Below are 14,251 nucleotides of genomic sequence, written 5' to 3' on the forward strand. Positions count from 1 at the left end.
AAAAAACCTACAGCACCAGGTGTTCCCATGTGGTCTCCAACCGAAGTACTAACCAGGCCCAACACTGCTTAGCTTCCAAGATCAGACGAGATTGGGCCTATCCAATGTGGTATGGCTGTAGGTGAGATACATGCTCTTTTTTGCCCTCTTTTCTTCTATCACCAGGTAAGCTAATAAAAAAGCTTCCTAACTGTTTTTGCTTACTGAAAAAAATCATGTGTTGGTAATGTAAAAAGACCTACAGGACATGATATTAGCAGGGGATCTTAAATTAAACTACTAAAGAGGCTCAACACTGTTAAGCGGCCAAAAGCAGTTGGAATTGGGCCTAAATAGTGTGTTAAGTCTTTCGGTGATGGCTATTGTGTCTGTTTGACCTCTTACAAATGTCTCTACAGGCAATAAAAAGAAAATGTTTCCAATTTAAATAGCTAGAGAATAAAAACAATTTGCCAGTAATGTGAAAAAACCTACAGCACCTGGTGTTCCCATGTGGTCTCCCACCCAAGTACTAACCAGGCCCAACACTGCTTAGCTTCCAAGATCAGACGAGATTGGGCCTATCCAATGTGGTATGGCTGTAGGTGAGATACATGCTCTTTTTTGCCCTCTTCTCTTCTATCACCAGGTAAGCTAATAAAAAAGCTTCCTAACTGTTTTTGCTTACTGAAAAAAATCATGTGTTGGTAATGTAAAAAGACCTACAGGACATGATATTAGCAGGGGATCTTAAATTAAACTACTAAAGAGGCTCAACACTGTTTAGCTGCCAAAAGCAGTTGGAATTGGGCCTAAACAGTGTGGTAAGTCTTTAGGTGATGGCTATTGTGTCTGTTTGACCTCTTCCAAATGTCTGTACTGGCAATAAAAAGAAAAAGTTTCCAATTTAAATAGCTAGAGAATAAAAACAATTTGCCAGTAATGTGAAAAAACCTACAGCACCAGGTGTTCCCATGTGGTCTCCCACCCAAGCACTAACCAGGCCCAACACTGCTTAGCTTCCAAGATCAGACGAGATTGGGCCTATCCAATGTAGTATGGCTGTAGGTGAGATACATGATCTTTTTTGCCCTCTTCTCTTCTATCACCAGGTAAGCTAATAAAAAAGCTTCCTAACTGTTTTTGTTTACTGAAAAAAATCATGTGTTGGTAATGTAAAAAGACCTACAGGACATGATATTAGCAGGGGATCTTAAATTAAACTACTAAAGAGGCTCAACACTGTTTAGCTGCCAAAAGCAGTTGGAATTGGGCCTAAACAGTGTGGTAAGTCTTTAGGTGATGGCTATTGTGTCTGTTTGACCTCTTACAAATGTCTCTACAGGCAATAAAAAGAAAAAGTTTCCAATTTAAATAGCTAGAGAATAAAAACAATTTGCCAGTAATGTGAAAAAACCTACAGCACCTGGTGTTCCCATGTGGTCTCCCACCCAAGTACTAACCAGGCCCAACACTGCTTAGCTTCCAAGATCAGGCGAGATTGGGCATATCCAATGTGGTATGGCTGTAGGTGAGACGCATGCACTTTTTTGCCCTCTTCTACTTCTATCACCAGGTAAGCTAATAAAAAAGTTTCCTAACTGTTTTGGCTTAATGAAAAAAATCATGTTTTGGTTATGTAAAAAGACCTACAGGACATGATATTAGCAGGGGATCTTAAATGAAACTACTAAAGAGGCTCATACACTGTTTAGCTGCCAAAAGCAGTTGGAATTGGGCCTAAACAGTGTGGTAAGTCTTTAGGTGATGGCTATTGTGTCTGTTTGACCTCTTCCAAATGTCTGTACTGGCAATAAAAAGAAAAAGTTTCCAATTTAAATAGCTAGAGAATAAAAACAATTTGCCAGTAATGTGAAAAAACCTAAAGCACCAGGTGTTCTCATGTTGTCTCCCACCAAAGTACTATCCAGGCCCAACACTGCTTAGCTTCCAAGATCAGACGAGATTGGGCCTATCCAATGTGGTATGGCTGTAGGTGAGATACATGCTCTTTTTTGCCCTCTTCTCTTCTATCACCAGGTAAGCTAATAAAAAAGCTTCCTAACTGTTTTTGCTTACTGAAAAAAATCATGTGTTGGTAATGTAAAAAGACCTACAGGACATGATATTAGCAGGGGATCTTAAATTAAACTACTAAAGAGGCTCAACACTGTTTAGCTGCCAAAAGCAGTTGGAATTGGGCCTAAACAGTGTGGTAAGTCTTTAGGTGATGGCTATTGTGTCTGTTTGACCTCTTACAAATGTCTCTACAGGCAATAAAAAGAAAAACTTTCCAATTTAAATAGATAGAGAATAAAAACAATTTGCCAGTAATGTGAAAAAACCTACAGCACCTGGTGTTCCCATGTGGTCTGCCACCCAAGTACTAACCAAGCCCAACACTGCTTAGCTTCCAAGATCAGACGAGATTGGGCCTATCCAATGTGGTATGGCTGTAGGTGAGATACATGCACTTTTTTGCCCTCTTCTACTTCTATCACCAGGTAAGCTAATAAAAAAGTTTCCTAACTGTTTTGGCTTAATGAAAAAAATCATGTTTTGGTAATGTAAAAAGACCTACAGGACATGATATTAGCAGGGGATCTTAAATGAAACTACTAAAAAGGCTCATACACTGTTTAGCTGCCAAAAGCAGTTGGAATTGGGCCTAAACAGTGTGGTAAGTCTTTAGGTGATGGCTATTGTGTCTGTTTGACCTCTTCCAAATGTCTGTACTGGCAATAAAAAGAAAAAGTTTCCAATTTAAATAGCTAGAGAATAAAAACAATTTGCCAGTAATGTGAAAAAACCTACAGCACCAGGTGTTCCCATGTGGTCTCCCACCCAAGTACTAACCAGGCCCAACACTGCTTAGCTTCCAAGATCAGGCCTATCCAATGTGGTATGGCTGTAGGTGAGATACATGCTCTTTTTTGCCCTCTTCTCTTCTATCACCAGGTAAGCTAATAAAAAAGCTTCCTAACAGTTTTTGCTTACTGAAAAAAATCATGTGTTGGTAATGTAAAAAGACCTACAGGACATGATATTAGCAGGGGATCTTAAATTAAACTACTAAAGAGGCTCAACACTGTTTAGCTGCCAAAAGCAGTTGGAATTGGGCCTAAACAGTGTGGTAAGTCTTTAGGTGATGGCTATTGTGTCTGTTTGACCTCTTACAAATGTCTCTACAGGCAATAAAAAGAAAAAGTTTCCAATTTAAATAGCTAGAGAATAAAAACAATTTGCCAGTAATGTGAAAAAACCTACAGCACCTGGTGTTCCCATTTGGTCTCCCACCCAAGTACTAACCAGGCCCAACACTGCTTAGCTTCCAAGATCAGATGAGATTGGGCCTATCCAATGTGGTATTGCTGTAGGTGAGATACATGCACTTTTTTGCCCTCTTCTACTTCTATCACCAGGTAAGCTAATAAAAAAGTTTCCTAACTGTTTTGGCTTAATGAAAAATATCATGTTTTGGTAATGTAAAAAGACCTACAGGACATGATATTAGCAGGGGATCTTAAATGAAACTACTAAAGAGGCTCATACACTGTTTAGCTGCCAAAAGCAGTTGGAATTGGGCCTAAACAGTGTGGTAAGTCTTTAGGTGATGGCTATTGTGTCTGTTTGACCTCTTCCAAATGTCTGTACTGGCAATAAAAAGAAAAAGTTTCCAATTTAAATAGCTAGAGAATAAAAACAATTTGCCAGTAATGTGAAAAAACCTACAGCACCAGGTGTTCCCATGTGGTCTCCCACCCAAGTACTAAACAGGCCCAACACTGCTTAGCTTCCAAGATCAGACGAGATTGGGCCTATCCAATGTGGTATGGCTGTAGGTGAGATACATGCTCTTTTTTGCCCTCTTCTCTTCTATCACCAGGTAAGCTAATAAAAAAGCTTCCTAACTGTTTTTGCTTACTGAAAAAAATCATGTGTTGGTAATGTAAAAAGACCTACAGGACATGATATTAGCAGGGGAGCTTAAATTAAACTACTAAAGAGGCTTAACACTGTTTAGCTGCCAAAAGCAGTTGGAATTGGGCCTAAACAGTGTGGTAAGTCTTTAGGTGATGGCTATTGTGTCTGTTTGACCTCTTCTAAATGTCTGTGCTGGCAATAAAAAGAAAAAGTTTCCAATTTAAATAGATAGAGAATAAAAACAATTTGCCAGTAATGTGAAAAAACCTACAGCACCTGGTGTTCCCATGTGGTCTCCCACTCAAGTACTAACCAGGCCCAACACTGCTTAGCTTCCAAGATCAGACAAGATTGGGCCTATCCAATGTGGTATGGCTGTAGGTGAGATACATGCACTTTTTTGCCCTCTTCTACTTCTATCACCAGGTAAGCTAATAAAAAAGTTTCCTAACTGTTTTGGCTTAATGAAAAAAATCATGTTTTGGTAATGTAAAAAGACCTACAGGACATGATATTAGCAGGGGATCTTAAATGAAACTACTAAAAAGGCTCATACACTGTTTAGCTGCCAAAAGCAGTTGGAATTGGGCCTAAACAGTGTGGTAAGTCTTTAGGTGATGGCTATTGTGTCTGTTTGACCTCTTCCAAATGTCTGTACTGGCAATAAAAAGAAAAAGTTTCCAATTTAAATAGCTAGAGAATAAAAACAATTTGCCAGTAATGTGAAAAAACCTACAGCACCAGGTGTTCCCATGTGGTCTCCAACCCAAGTACTAACCAGGCCCAACACTGCTTAGCTTCCAAGATCAGGCCTATCCAATGTGGTATGGCTGTAGGTGAGATACATGCTCTTTTTTGCCCTCTTCTCTTCTATCACCAGGTAAGCTAATAAAAAAGCTTCCTAACAGTTTTTGCTTACTGAAAAAAATCATGTGTTGGTAATGTAAAAAGACCTACAGGACATGATATTAGCAGGGGATCTTAAATTAAACTACTAAAGAGGCTCAACACTGTTTAGCTGCCAAAAGCAGTTGGAATTGGGCCTAAACAGTGTGGTAAGTCTTTAGGTGATGGCTATTGTGTCTGTTTGACCTCTTACAAATGTCTCTACAGGCAATAAAAAGAAAAAGTTTCCAATTTAAATAGCTAGAGAATAAAAACAATTTGCCAGTAATGTGAAAAAACCTACAGCACCTGGTGTTCCAATTTGGTCTCCCACCCAAGTACTAACCAGGCCCATCACTGCTTAGCTTCCAAGATCAGATGAGATTGGGCCTATCCAATGTGGTATTGCTGTAGGTGAGATACATGCACTTTTTTGCCCTCTTCTACTTCTATCACCAGGTAAGCTAATAAAAAAGTTTCCTAACTGTTTTGGCTTAATGAAAAATATCATGTTTTGGTAATGTAAAAAGACCTACAGGACATGATATTAGCAGGGGATCTTAAATGAAACTACTAAAAAGGCTCATACACTGTTTAGCTGCCAAAAGCAGTTGGAATTGGGCCTAAACAGTGTGGTAAGTCTTTAGGTGATGGCTATTGTGTCTGTTTGACCTCTTCCAAATGTCTGTACTGGCAATAAAAAGAAAAAGTTTCCAATTTAAATAGCTAGAGAATAAAAACAATTTGCCAGTAATGTGAAAAAACCTACAGCACCAGGTGTTCCCATGTGGTCTCCCACCCAAGTACTAACCAGGCCCAACACTGCTTAGCTTCCAAGATCAGGCCTATCCAATGTGGTATGGCTGTAGGTGAGATACATGCTCTTTTTTACCCTCTTCTCTTCTATCACCAGGTAAGCTAATAAAAAAGCTTCCTAACAGTTTTTGCTTACTGAAAAAAATCATGTGTTGGTAATGTAAAAAGACCTACAGGACATGATATTAGCAGGGGATCTTAAATTAAACTACTAAAGAGGCTCAACACTGTTTAGCTGCCAAAAGCAGTTGGAATTGGGCCTAAACAGTGTGGTAAGTCTTTAGGTGATGGCTATTGTGTCTGTTTGACCTCTTACAAATGTCTCTACAGGCAATAAAAAGAAAAAGTTTCCAATTTAAATAGCTAGAGAATAAAAACAATTTGCCAGTAATGTGAAAAAACCTACAGCACCTGGTGTTCCCATTTGGTCTCCCACCCAAGTACTAACCAGGCCCAACACTGCTTAGCTTCCAAGATCAGATGAGATTGGGCCTATCCAATGTGGTATTGCTGTAGGTGAGATACATGCACTTTTTTGCCCTCTTCTACTTCTATCACCAGGTAAGCTAATAAAAAAGTTTCCTAACTGTTTTGGCTTAATGAAAAATATCATGTTTTGGTAATGTAAAAAGACCTACAGGACATAATATTAGCAGGGGATCTTAAATGAAACTACTAAAGAGGCTCATACACTGTTTAGCTGCCAAAAGCAGTTGGAATTGGGCCTAAACAGTGTGGTAAGTCTTTAGGTGATGGCTATTGTGTCTGTTTGACCTCTTCCAAATGTCTGTACTGGCAATAAAAAGAAAAAGTTTTCAATTTAAATAGCTAGAGAATAAAAACAATTTGCCAGTAATGTGAAAAAACCTACAGCACCTGGTGTTCCCATGTGGTCTCCCACCCAAGTACTAACCAGGCCCAACACTGCTTAGCTTCCAAGATCAGACGAGATTGGGCCTATCCAATGTGGTATGGCTGTAGGTGAGATACATGCTCTTTTTTGCCCTCTTCTCTTCTATCACCAGGTAAGCTAATAAAAAAGCTTCTTAACTGTTTTTGCTTACTGAAAAAAATCATGTGTTGGTAATGTAAAAAGACCTACAGGACATGATATTAGCAGGGGATCTTAAATTAAACTACTAAAGAGGCTCAACACTGTTTAGCTGCCAAAAGCAGTTGGAATTGGGCCTAAACAGTGTGGTAAGTCTTTAGGTGATGGCTATTGTGTCTGTTTGACCTCTTACAAATGTCTCTACAGGCAATAAAAAGAAAAAGTTTCCAATTTAAATAGCTAGAGAATAAAAACAATTTGCCAGTAATGTGAAAAAACCTACAGCACCTGGTGTTCCCATGTGGTCTCCCACCCAAGTACTAACCAGGCCCAACACTGCTTAGCTTCCAAGATCAGACGAGATTGGGCCTATCCAATGTGGTATAGCTGTAGGTGAGATACATGCTCTTTTTTGCCCTCTTCTCTTCTATCACCAGGTAAGCTAATAAAAAAGCTTCCTAACTGTTTTTGCTTACTGAAAAAAATCATGTGTTGGTAATGTAAAAAGACCTACAGGACATGATATTAGCAGGGGATCTTAAATTAAACTACTAAAGAGGCTCAACACTGTTTAGCTGCCAAAAGCAGTTGGAATTGGGCCTAAACAGTGTGTTAAGTCTTTCGGTGATGGCTATTGTGTCTGTTTGACCTCTTACAAATGTCTCTACAGGCAATAAAAAGAAAATGTTTCCAATTTAAATAGCTAGAGAATAAAAACAATTTGCCAGTAATGTGAAAAAACCTACAGCACCTGGTGTTCCCATGTGGTCTCCCACCCAAGTACTAACCAGGCCCAACACTGCTTAGCTTCCAAGATCAGACGAGATTGGGCCTATCCAATGTGGTATGGCTGTAGGTGAGATACATGCTCTTTTTTGCCCTCTTCTCTTCTATCACCAGGTAAGCTAATAAAAAAGCTTCCTAACTGTTTTTGCTTACTGAAAAAAATCATGTGTTGGTAATGTAAAAAGACCTACAGGACATGATATTAGCAGGGGATCTTAAATTAAACTACTAAAGAGGCTCAACACTGTTTAGCTGCCAAAAGCAGTTGGAATTGGGCCTAAACAGTGTGGTAAGTCTTTAGGTGATGGCTATTGTGTCTGTTTGACCTCTTCCAAATGTCTGTACTGGCAATAAAAAGAAAAAGTTTTCAATTTAAATAGCTAGAGAATAAAAACAATTTGCCAGTAATGTGAAAAAACCTACAGCACCTGGTGTGCCCATGTGGTCTCCCACCAAAGTACTAATCAGGCCCAACACTGCTTAGCTTCCAAGATCAGACGAGATTGGGCCTATCCAATGTGGTATGGCTGTAGGTGAGATACAGGTACTTTTTTGCCCTCTTCTACTTCTATCACCAGGTAAGCTAATAAAAAAGTTTCGTAACTGTTTTTGCTTACTGAAAAAAATCATGTGTTGGCAATGTAAAAAGACCTACAGGACATGATATTAGCAGGGGATCTTAAATTAAACTACTAAAGAGGCTCAACACTGTTTAGCTGCCAAAAGCAGTTGGAATTTGGCCTAAACAGTGTGGTAAGTCTTTAGGTGATGGCTATTGTGTATGTTTGACCTCTTCTAAATGTCTGTGCTGGCAATAAAAAGAAAAAGTTTCCAATTTAAATAGATAGAGAATAAAAACAATTTGCCAGTAATGTGAAAAAACCTACAGCACCTGGTGTTCCCATGTGGTCTCCCACCCAAGTACTAACCAGGACCAACACTGCTTAGCTTCCAAGATCAGACGAGATTGGGCCTATCCAATGTGGTATGGCTGTAGGTGAGATGCATGCACTTTTTTGCCCTCTTCTACTTCTATAACCAGGTAAGCTAATAAAAAAAGTTTCCTAACTGTTTTGGCTTAATGAAAAAAATCATGTTTGGGTAATGTAAAAAGACCTACAGGACATGATATTAGCAGGGGATCTTAAATGAAACTACTAAAGAGGCTCATACACTGTTTAGCTGTCAAAAGCAGTTGGAATTGGGCCTAAACAGTGTGGTAAGTCTTTAGGTGATGGCTATTGTGTCTGTTTGACCTCTTCCAAATGTCTGTACTGGCAATAAAAAGAAAAAGTTTCCAATTTAAATAGCTAGAGAATAAAAACAATTTGCCAGTAATGTGAAAAAACCTACAGCACCAGGTGTTCCCATGTGGTCTCCCACCCAAGTACTAACCAGGCCCAACACTGCTTAGCTTCCAAGATCAGACGAGATTGGGCCTATCCAATGTGGTATGGCTGTAGGTGAGATACATGCTCTTTTTTGCCCTCTTCTCTTCTATCACCAGGTAAGCTAATAAAAAAGCTTCCTAACTGTTTTTGCTTACTGAAAAAAATCATGTGTTGGTAATGTAAAAAGACCTACAGGACATGATATTAGCAGGGTATCTTAAATTAAACTACTAAAGAGGCTCAACACTGTTTAGCTGCCAAAAGCAGTTGGAATTAGGCCTAAACAGTGTGGTAAGTCTTTAGGTGATGGCTATTGTGTCTGTTTGACCTCTTCCAAATGTCTGTACTGGCAATAAAAAGAAAAAGTTTCCAATTTAAATAGCTAGAGAATAAAAACAATTTGCCAGTAATGTGAAAAAACCTACAGCACCAGGTGTTCCCATGTGGTCTCCCACCCAAGTACTAAACAGGCCCAACACTGCTTAGCTTCCAAGATCAGACGAGATTGGGCCTATCCAATGTGGTATGACTGTAGGTGAGATACATGCTCTTTTTTGCCCTCTTCTCTTCTATCACCAGGTAAGCTAATAAAAAAGCTTCCTAACTGTTTTTGCTTACTGAAAAAAATCATGTGTTGGTAATGTAAAAAGACCTACAGGACATGATATTAGCAGGGGATGTTAAATTAAACTACTAAAGAGGCTCAACACTGTTTAGCTGCCAAAAGCAGTTGGAATTGGGCCTAAACAGTGTGGTAAGTCTTTAGGTGATGGCTATTGTGTCTGTTTGACCTCTTCCAAATGTCTGTACTGGCAATAAAAAGAAAAAGTTTCCAATTTAAATAGCTAGAGAATAAAAACAATTTGCCAGTAATGTGAAAAAACCTACAGCACCAGGTGTTCCCATGTGGTCTCCCACCCAAGTACTAACCAGGCCCAACACTGCTTAGCTTCCAAGATCAGACGAGATTGGGCCTATCCAATGTGGTATGGCTGTAGGTAAGATACATGCTCTTTTTTGCCCTCTTCTCTTCTATCACCAGGTAAGCTAATAAAAAAGCTTCCTAACTGTTTTTGCTTACTGAAAAAAATCATGTGTTGGTAATGTAAAAAGACCTACAGGACATGATATTAGCAGGGGATCTTAAATTAAACTACTAAAGAGGCTCAACACTGTTTAGCTGCCAAAAGCAGTTGGAATTGGGCCTAAACAGTGTGGTAAGTCTTTAGGTGATGGCTATTGTGTCTGTTTGACCTCTTACAAATGTCTCTACAGGCAATAAAAAGAAAAAGTTTCCAATTTAAATAGCTAGAGAATAAAAACAATTTGCCAGTAATGTGAAAAAACCTACAGCACCTGGTGTTCCCATGTGGTCTCCCACCCAAGTACTTACCAGGCCCAACACTGCTTAGCTTCCAAGATCAGACGAGATTGGGCATATCCAATGTGGTATGGCTGTAGGTGAGATACAGGCACTTTTTTGCCCTCTTCTACTTCTATCACCAGGTAAGCTAATAAAAAAGTTTCGTAACTGTTTTTGCTTACTGAAAAAAATCATGTGTTGGCAATGTAAAAAGACCTACAGGACATGATATTAGCAGGGGATCTTAAATTAAACTACTAAAGAGGCTCAACACTGTTTAGCTGCCAAAAGCAGTTGGAATTGGGCCTAAACAGTGTGGTAAGTCTTTAGGTGATGGCTATTGTGTATGTTTGACCTCTTCTAAATGTCTGTGCTGGCAATAAAAAGAAAAAGTTTCCAATTTAAATAGATAGAGAATAAAAACAATTTGCCAGTAATGTGAAAAAACCTACAGCACCTGGTGTTCCCATGTGGTCTCCCACCCAAGTACTAACCAGGCCCAACACTGCTTAGCTTCCAAGATCAGACGAGATTGGGCCTATCCAATGTGGTATGGATGTAGGTGAGATACATGCTCTTTTTTGCCCTCTTCTCTTCTATCACCAGGTAAGCTAATAAAAAAGCTTCCTAACTGTTTTTGCTTACTGAAAAAAATCATGTGTTGGTAATGTAAAAAGACCTACAGGACATGATATTAGCAGGGGATCTTAAATGAAACTACTAAAGAGGCTCATACACTGTTTAGCTGCCAAAAGCAGTTGGAATTGGGCCTAAACAGTGTGGTAAGTCTTTATGTGATGGCTATTGTGTCTGTTTGACCTCTTCCAAATGTCTGTACTGGCAATAAAAAGAAAAAGTTTCCAATTTAAATAGCTGGAGAATAAACACAATTTGCCAGTAATGTGAAAAAACCTACAGCACCAGGGGTTCCCTTGTGGTCGCCCACCCAAGTACTAACCAGACCCAACACTGCTTAGCTTCCAAGATCAGACGAGATTGGGCCTATCCAATGTGGTATGGCTGTAGGTGAGATACATGCTCTTTTTTGCCCTCTTCTCTTCTATCACCAGGTAAGCTAATAAAAAAGCTTCCTAACTGTTTTTGCTTACTGAAAAAAATCATGTGTTGGTAATGTAAAAAGACCTACAGGACATGATATTAGCAGGGGATCTTAAATTAAACTACTAAAGAGGCTCAACACTGTTTAGCTGCCAAAAGCAGTTGGAATTGGGCCTAAACAGTGTGGTAAGTCTTTAGGTGATGGCTATTGTGCCTGTTTGACCTCTTACAAATGTCTCTACAGGCAATAAAAAGAAAAAGTTTCCAATTTAAATAGCTAGAGAATAAAAACAATTTGCCAGTAATGTGAAAAAACCTACAGCACCTGGTGTTCCCATGTGGTCTCTCACCCAAGTACTAACCAGGCCCAACACTGCTTAGCTTCCAAGATCAGACGAGATTGGGCATATCCAATGTGGTATGGCTGTAGGTGAGATACAGGCACTTTTTTGCCCTCTTCTACTTCTATCACCAGGTAAGCTAATAAAAAAGTTTCGTAACTGTTTTTGCTTACTGAAAAAAATCATGTGTTGGCAATGTAAAAAGACCTACAGGACATGATATTAGCAGGGGATCTTAAATTAAACTACTAAAGAGGCTCAACACTGTTTAGCTGCCAAAAGCAGTTGGAATTGGGCCTAAACAGTGTGGTAAGTCTTTAGGTGATGGCTATTGTGTATGTTTGACCTCTTCTAAATGTCTGTGCTGGCAATAAAAAGAAAAAGTTTCCAATTTAAATAGATAGAGAATAAAAACAATTTGCCAGTAATGTGAAAAAACCTACGGCACCTGGTGTTCCCATGTGGTCTCCCACCCAAGTACTAACCAGGCCCAACACTGCTTAGCTTCCAAGATCAGACGAGATTGGGCCTATCCAATGTGGTATGGATGTAGGTGAGATACATGCTCTTTTTTGCCCTCTTCTCTTCTATCACCAGGTAAGCTAATAAAAAAGCTTCCTAACTGTTTTTGCTTACTGAAAAAAATCATGTGTTGGTAATGTAAAAAGACCTACAGGACATGATATTAGCAGGGGATCTTAAATTAAACTACTAAAGAGGCTCAACACTGTTTAGCTGCCAAAAGCAGTTGGAATTGGGCCTAAACAGTGTGGTAAGTCTTTAGGTGATGGCTATTGTGCCTGTTTGACCTCTTACAAATGTCTCTACAGGCAATAAAAAGAAAAAGTTTCCAATTTAAATAGCTAGAGAATAAAAACAATTTGCCAGTAATGTGAAAAAACCTACAGCACCTGGGGTTCCCATGTGGTCTCTCACCCAAGTACTAACCAGGCCCAACACTGCTTAGCTTCCAAGATCAGACGAGATTGGGCATATCCAATGTGGTATGGCTGTAGGTGAGATACAGGCACTTTTTTGCCCTCTTCTACTTCTATCACCAGGTAAGCTAATAAAAAAGTTTCGTAACTGTTTTTGCTTACTGAAAAAAATCATGTGTTGGCAATGTAAAAAGACCTACAGGACATGATATTAGCAGGGGATCTTAAATTAAACTACTAAAGAGGCTCAACACTGTTTAGCTGCCAAAAGCAGTTGGAATTGGGCCTAAACAGTGTGGTAAGTCTTTAGGTGATGGCTATTGTGTATGTTTGACCTCTTCTAAATGTCTGTGCTGGCAATAAAAAGAAAAAGTTTCCAATTTAAATAGATAGAGAATAAAAACAATTTGCCAGTAATGTGAAAAAACCTACGGCACCTGGTGTTCCCATGTGGTCTCCCACCCAAGTACTAACCAGGCCCAACACTGCTTAGCTTCCAAGATCAGACGAGATTGGGCCTATCCAATGTGGTATGGATGTAGGTGAGATACATGCTCTTTTTTGCCCTCTTCTCTTCTATCACCAGGTAAGCTAATAAAAAAGCTTCCTAACTGTTTTTGCTTACTGAAAAAAATCATGTGTTGGTAATGTAAAAAGACCTACAGGACATGATATTAGCAGGGGATCTTAAATGAAACTACTAAAGAGGCTCATACACTGTTTAGCTGCCAAAAGCAGTTGGAATTGGGCCTAAACAGTGTGGTAAGTCTTTATGTGATGGCTATTGTGTCTGTTTGACCTCTTCCAAATGTCTGTACTGGCAATAAAAAGAAAAAGTTTCCAATCTAAATAGCTGGAGAATAAACACAATTTGCCAGTAATGTGAAAAACCTACAGCACCAGGGGTTCCCATGTGGTCTCCCACCCAAGTACTAACCAGGCCCAACACTGCTTAGCTTCCAAGATCAGACGAGATTGGGCCTATCCAATGTGGTATGGATGTAGGTGAGATACATGCTCTTTTTTGCCCTCTTCTCTTCTATCACCAGGTAAGCTAATAAAAAAGCTTCCTAACTGTTTTTGCTTACTGAAAAAAATCATGTGTTGGTAATGTAAAAAGACCTACAGGACATGATATTAGCAGGGGATCTTAAATGAAACTACTAAAGAGGCTCAACACTGTTTAGCTGCCAAAAGCAGTTGGAATTGGGCCTAAACAGTGTGGTAAGTCTTTAGGTGATGGCTATTGTGTCTGTTTGACCTCTTCCAAATGTCTGTACTGGCAATAAAAAGAAAAAGTTTCCAATCTAAATAGCTGGAGAATAAACACAATTTGCCAGTAATGTGAAAAAACCTACAGCACCAGGGGTTCCCATGTGGTCTCCCACCCAAGTACTAACCAGGCCCAACACTGCTTAGCTTCCAAGATCAGACGAGATTGGGCCTATCCAATGTGGTATGGCTGTAGGTGAGATACATGCACTTTTTTGCCCTCTTCTACTTCTATCACCAGGTAAGCTAATAAAAAAGTTTCCTAACTGTTTTGGCTTAATGAAAAAAATTATGTTTTGGTAATGTAAAAAGACATACAGGACATGATATTAGCAGGGGATCTTAAATGAAACTACTAAAGAGGCTCATACACTGTTTAGCTGCCAAAAGCAGTTGGAATTGGGCCTAAACAGTGTGGTAAGTCTTTAGGTGATGGCTATTGTGTC

At 39.3% G+C, this 14,251-nt stretch overlaps 27 non-coding genes and 4 pseudogenes across 27 annotated transcripts; all 31 read right to left on the minus strand.

Annotated features, from left to right (window-relative positions):
* Positions 1-4: 4 nt before the first annotated feature.
* On the minus strand, positions 5-123 carry LOC146024484 (5S ribosomal RNA). Its single transcript, XR_014453863.1, has one exon. It is a non-coding gene; the product is annotated as a 5S ribosomal RNA (ribosomal RNA).
* Positions 124-467: 344 nt separating this feature from the next.
* On the minus strand, positions 468-586 carry LOC146021915 (5S ribosomal RNA). Its single transcript, XR_014451386.1, has one exon. It is a non-coding gene; the product is annotated as a 5S ribosomal RNA (ribosomal RNA).
* A 344-nt stretch (positions 587-930) lies between these two features.
* On the minus strand, positions 931-1,049 carry LOC146024451 (5S ribosomal RNA). Its single transcript, XR_014453832.1, has one exon. It is a non-coding gene; the product is annotated as a 5S ribosomal RNA (ribosomal RNA).
* A 344-nt stretch (positions 1,050-1,393) lies between these two features.
* LOC146022577 (5S ribosomal RNA) lies at positions 1,394-1,512 on the minus strand. The gene has a single exon (XR_014452027.1). It is a non-coding gene; the product is annotated as a 5S ribosomal RNA (ribosomal RNA).
* A 346-nt stretch (positions 1,513-1,858) lies between these two features.
* Positions 1,859-1,977, minus strand: LOC146025091 (5S ribosomal RNA; annotated as a pseudogene).
* A 344-nt stretch (positions 1,978-2,321) lies between these two features.
* On the minus strand, positions 2,322-2,440 carry LOC146024230 (5S ribosomal RNA). The gene has a single exon (XR_014453619.1). It is a non-coding gene; the product is annotated as a 5S ribosomal RNA (ribosomal RNA).
* A 346-nt stretch (positions 2,441-2,786) lies between these two features.
* On the minus strand, positions 2,787-2,895 carry LOC146025189 (5S ribosomal RNA; annotated as a pseudogene).
* Positions 2,896-3,239: 344 nt separating this feature from the next.
* Positions 3,240-3,358, minus strand: LOC146023548 (5S ribosomal RNA). Its single transcript, XR_014452962.1, has one exon. It is a non-coding gene; the product is annotated as a 5S ribosomal RNA (ribosomal RNA).
* Positions 3,359-3,704: 346 nt separating this feature from the next.
* Positions 3,705-3,823, minus strand: LOC146023284 (5S ribosomal RNA). Its single transcript, XR_014452707.1, has one exon. It is a non-coding gene; the product is annotated as a 5S ribosomal RNA (ribosomal RNA).
* Positions 3,824-4,167: 344 nt separating this feature from the next.
* LOC146024109 (5S ribosomal RNA) lies at positions 4,168-4,286 on the minus strand. The gene has a single exon (XR_014453502.1). It is a non-coding gene; the product is annotated as a 5S ribosomal RNA (ribosomal RNA).
* Positions 4,287-4,632: 346 nt separating this feature from the next.
* LOC146025325 (5S ribosomal RNA) lies at positions 4,633-4,741 on the minus strand (annotated as a pseudogene).
* A 344-nt stretch (positions 4,742-5,085) lies between these two features.
* Positions 5,086-5,204, minus strand: LOC146024614 (5S ribosomal RNA). Its single transcript, XR_014453986.1, has one exon. It is a non-coding gene; the product is annotated as a 5S ribosomal RNA (ribosomal RNA).
* Positions 5,205-5,550: 346 nt separating this feature from the next.
* LOC146025190 (5S ribosomal RNA) lies at positions 5,551-5,659 on the minus strand (annotated as a pseudogene).
* A 344-nt stretch (positions 5,660-6,003) lies between these two features.
* LOC146023549 (5S ribosomal RNA) lies at positions 6,004-6,122 on the minus strand. The gene has a single exon (XR_014452963.1). It is a non-coding gene; the product is annotated as a 5S ribosomal RNA (ribosomal RNA).
* A 346-nt stretch (positions 6,123-6,468) lies between these two features.
* Positions 6,469-6,587, minus strand: LOC146021916 (5S ribosomal RNA). Its single transcript, XR_014451387.1, has one exon. It is a non-coding gene; the product is annotated as a 5S ribosomal RNA (ribosomal RNA).
* A 344-nt stretch (positions 6,588-6,931) lies between these two features.
* On the minus strand, positions 6,932-7,050 carry LOC146022938 (5S ribosomal RNA). The gene has a single exon (XR_014452373.1). It is a non-coding gene; the product is annotated as a 5S ribosomal RNA (ribosomal RNA).
* Positions 7,051-7,394: 344 nt separating this feature from the next.
* On the minus strand, positions 7,395-7,513 carry LOC146021918 (5S ribosomal RNA). The gene has a single exon (XR_014451388.1). It is a non-coding gene; the product is annotated as a 5S ribosomal RNA (ribosomal RNA).
* A 344-nt stretch (positions 7,514-7,857) lies between these two features.
* On the minus strand, positions 7,858-7,976 carry LOC146024232 (5S ribosomal RNA). Its single transcript, XR_014453621.1, has one exon. It is a non-coding gene; the product is annotated as a 5S ribosomal RNA (ribosomal RNA).
* Positions 7,977-8,321: 345 nt separating this feature from the next.
* On the minus strand, positions 8,322-8,440 carry LOC146023630 (5S ribosomal RNA). The gene has a single exon (XR_014453041.1). It is a non-coding gene; the product is annotated as a 5S ribosomal RNA (ribosomal RNA).
* Positions 8,441-8,787: 347 nt separating this feature from the next.
* LOC146022231 (5S ribosomal RNA) lies at positions 8,788-8,906 on the minus strand. Its single transcript, XR_014451696.1, has one exon. It is a non-coding gene; the product is annotated as a 5S ribosomal RNA (ribosomal RNA).
* A 344-nt stretch (positions 8,907-9,250) lies between these two features.
* Positions 9,251-9,369, minus strand: LOC146023589 (5S ribosomal RNA). The gene has a single exon (XR_014453001.1). It is a non-coding gene; the product is annotated as a 5S ribosomal RNA (ribosomal RNA).
* A 344-nt stretch (positions 9,370-9,713) lies between these two features.
* On the minus strand, positions 9,714-9,832 carry LOC146022233 (5S ribosomal RNA). Its single transcript, XR_014451698.1, has one exon. It is a non-coding gene; the product is annotated as a 5S ribosomal RNA (ribosomal RNA).
* A 344-nt stretch (positions 9,833-10,176) lies between these two features.
* LOC146025578 (5S ribosomal RNA) lies at positions 10,177-10,295 on the minus strand. The gene has a single exon (XR_014454236.1). It is a non-coding gene; the product is annotated as a 5S ribosomal RNA (ribosomal RNA).
* A 345-nt stretch (positions 10,296-10,640) lies between these two features.
* LOC146023769 (5S ribosomal RNA) lies at positions 10,641-10,759 on the minus strand. Its single transcript, XR_014453175.1, has one exon. It is a non-coding gene; the product is annotated as a 5S ribosomal RNA (ribosomal RNA).
* A 345-nt stretch (positions 10,760-11,104) lies between these two features.
* On the minus strand, positions 11,105-11,223 carry LOC146024401 (5S ribosomal RNA). The gene has a single exon (XR_014453784.1). It is a non-coding gene; the product is annotated as a 5S ribosomal RNA (ribosomal RNA).
* A 344-nt stretch (positions 11,224-11,567) lies between these two features.
* Positions 11,568-11,686, minus strand: LOC146023013 (5S ribosomal RNA). Its single transcript, XR_014452445.1, has one exon. It is a non-coding gene; the product is annotated as a 5S ribosomal RNA (ribosomal RNA).
* Positions 11,687-12,031: 345 nt separating this feature from the next.
* Positions 12,032-12,150, minus strand: LOC146024550 (5S ribosomal RNA). The gene has a single exon (XR_014453926.1). It is a non-coding gene; the product is annotated as a 5S ribosomal RNA (ribosomal RNA).
* Positions 12,151-12,494: 344 nt separating this feature from the next.
* Positions 12,495-12,613, minus strand: LOC146023356 (5S ribosomal RNA). The gene has a single exon (XR_014452777.1). It is a non-coding gene; the product is annotated as a 5S ribosomal RNA (ribosomal RNA).
* A 345-nt stretch (positions 12,614-12,958) lies between these two features.
* On the minus strand, positions 12,959-13,077 carry LOC146024551 (5S ribosomal RNA). The gene has a single exon (XR_014453927.1). It is a non-coding gene; the product is annotated as a 5S ribosomal RNA (ribosomal RNA).
* Positions 13,078-13,421: 344 nt separating this feature from the next.
* LOC146024013 (5S ribosomal RNA) lies at positions 13,422-13,540 on the minus strand. The gene has a single exon (XR_014453411.1). It is a non-coding gene; the product is annotated as a 5S ribosomal RNA (ribosomal RNA).
* A 344-nt stretch (positions 13,541-13,884) lies between these two features.
* LOC146022680 (5S ribosomal RNA) lies at positions 13,885-14,003 on the minus strand. Its single transcript, XR_014452125.1, has one exon. It is a non-coding gene; the product is annotated as a 5S ribosomal RNA (ribosomal RNA).
* Between the last annotated feature and the right edge of the window lie 248 nt (positions 14,004-14,251).

This window comes from Crinia signifera, chromosome 7, assembly GCF_055691185.1.
Source record: "Crinia signifera chromosome 7, ASM5569118v1, whole genome shotgun sequence".
In the NCBI taxonomy this organism is placed as follows: Eukaryota; Metazoa; Chordata; class Amphibia; order Anura; family Myobatrachidae; genus Crinia; species Crinia signifera.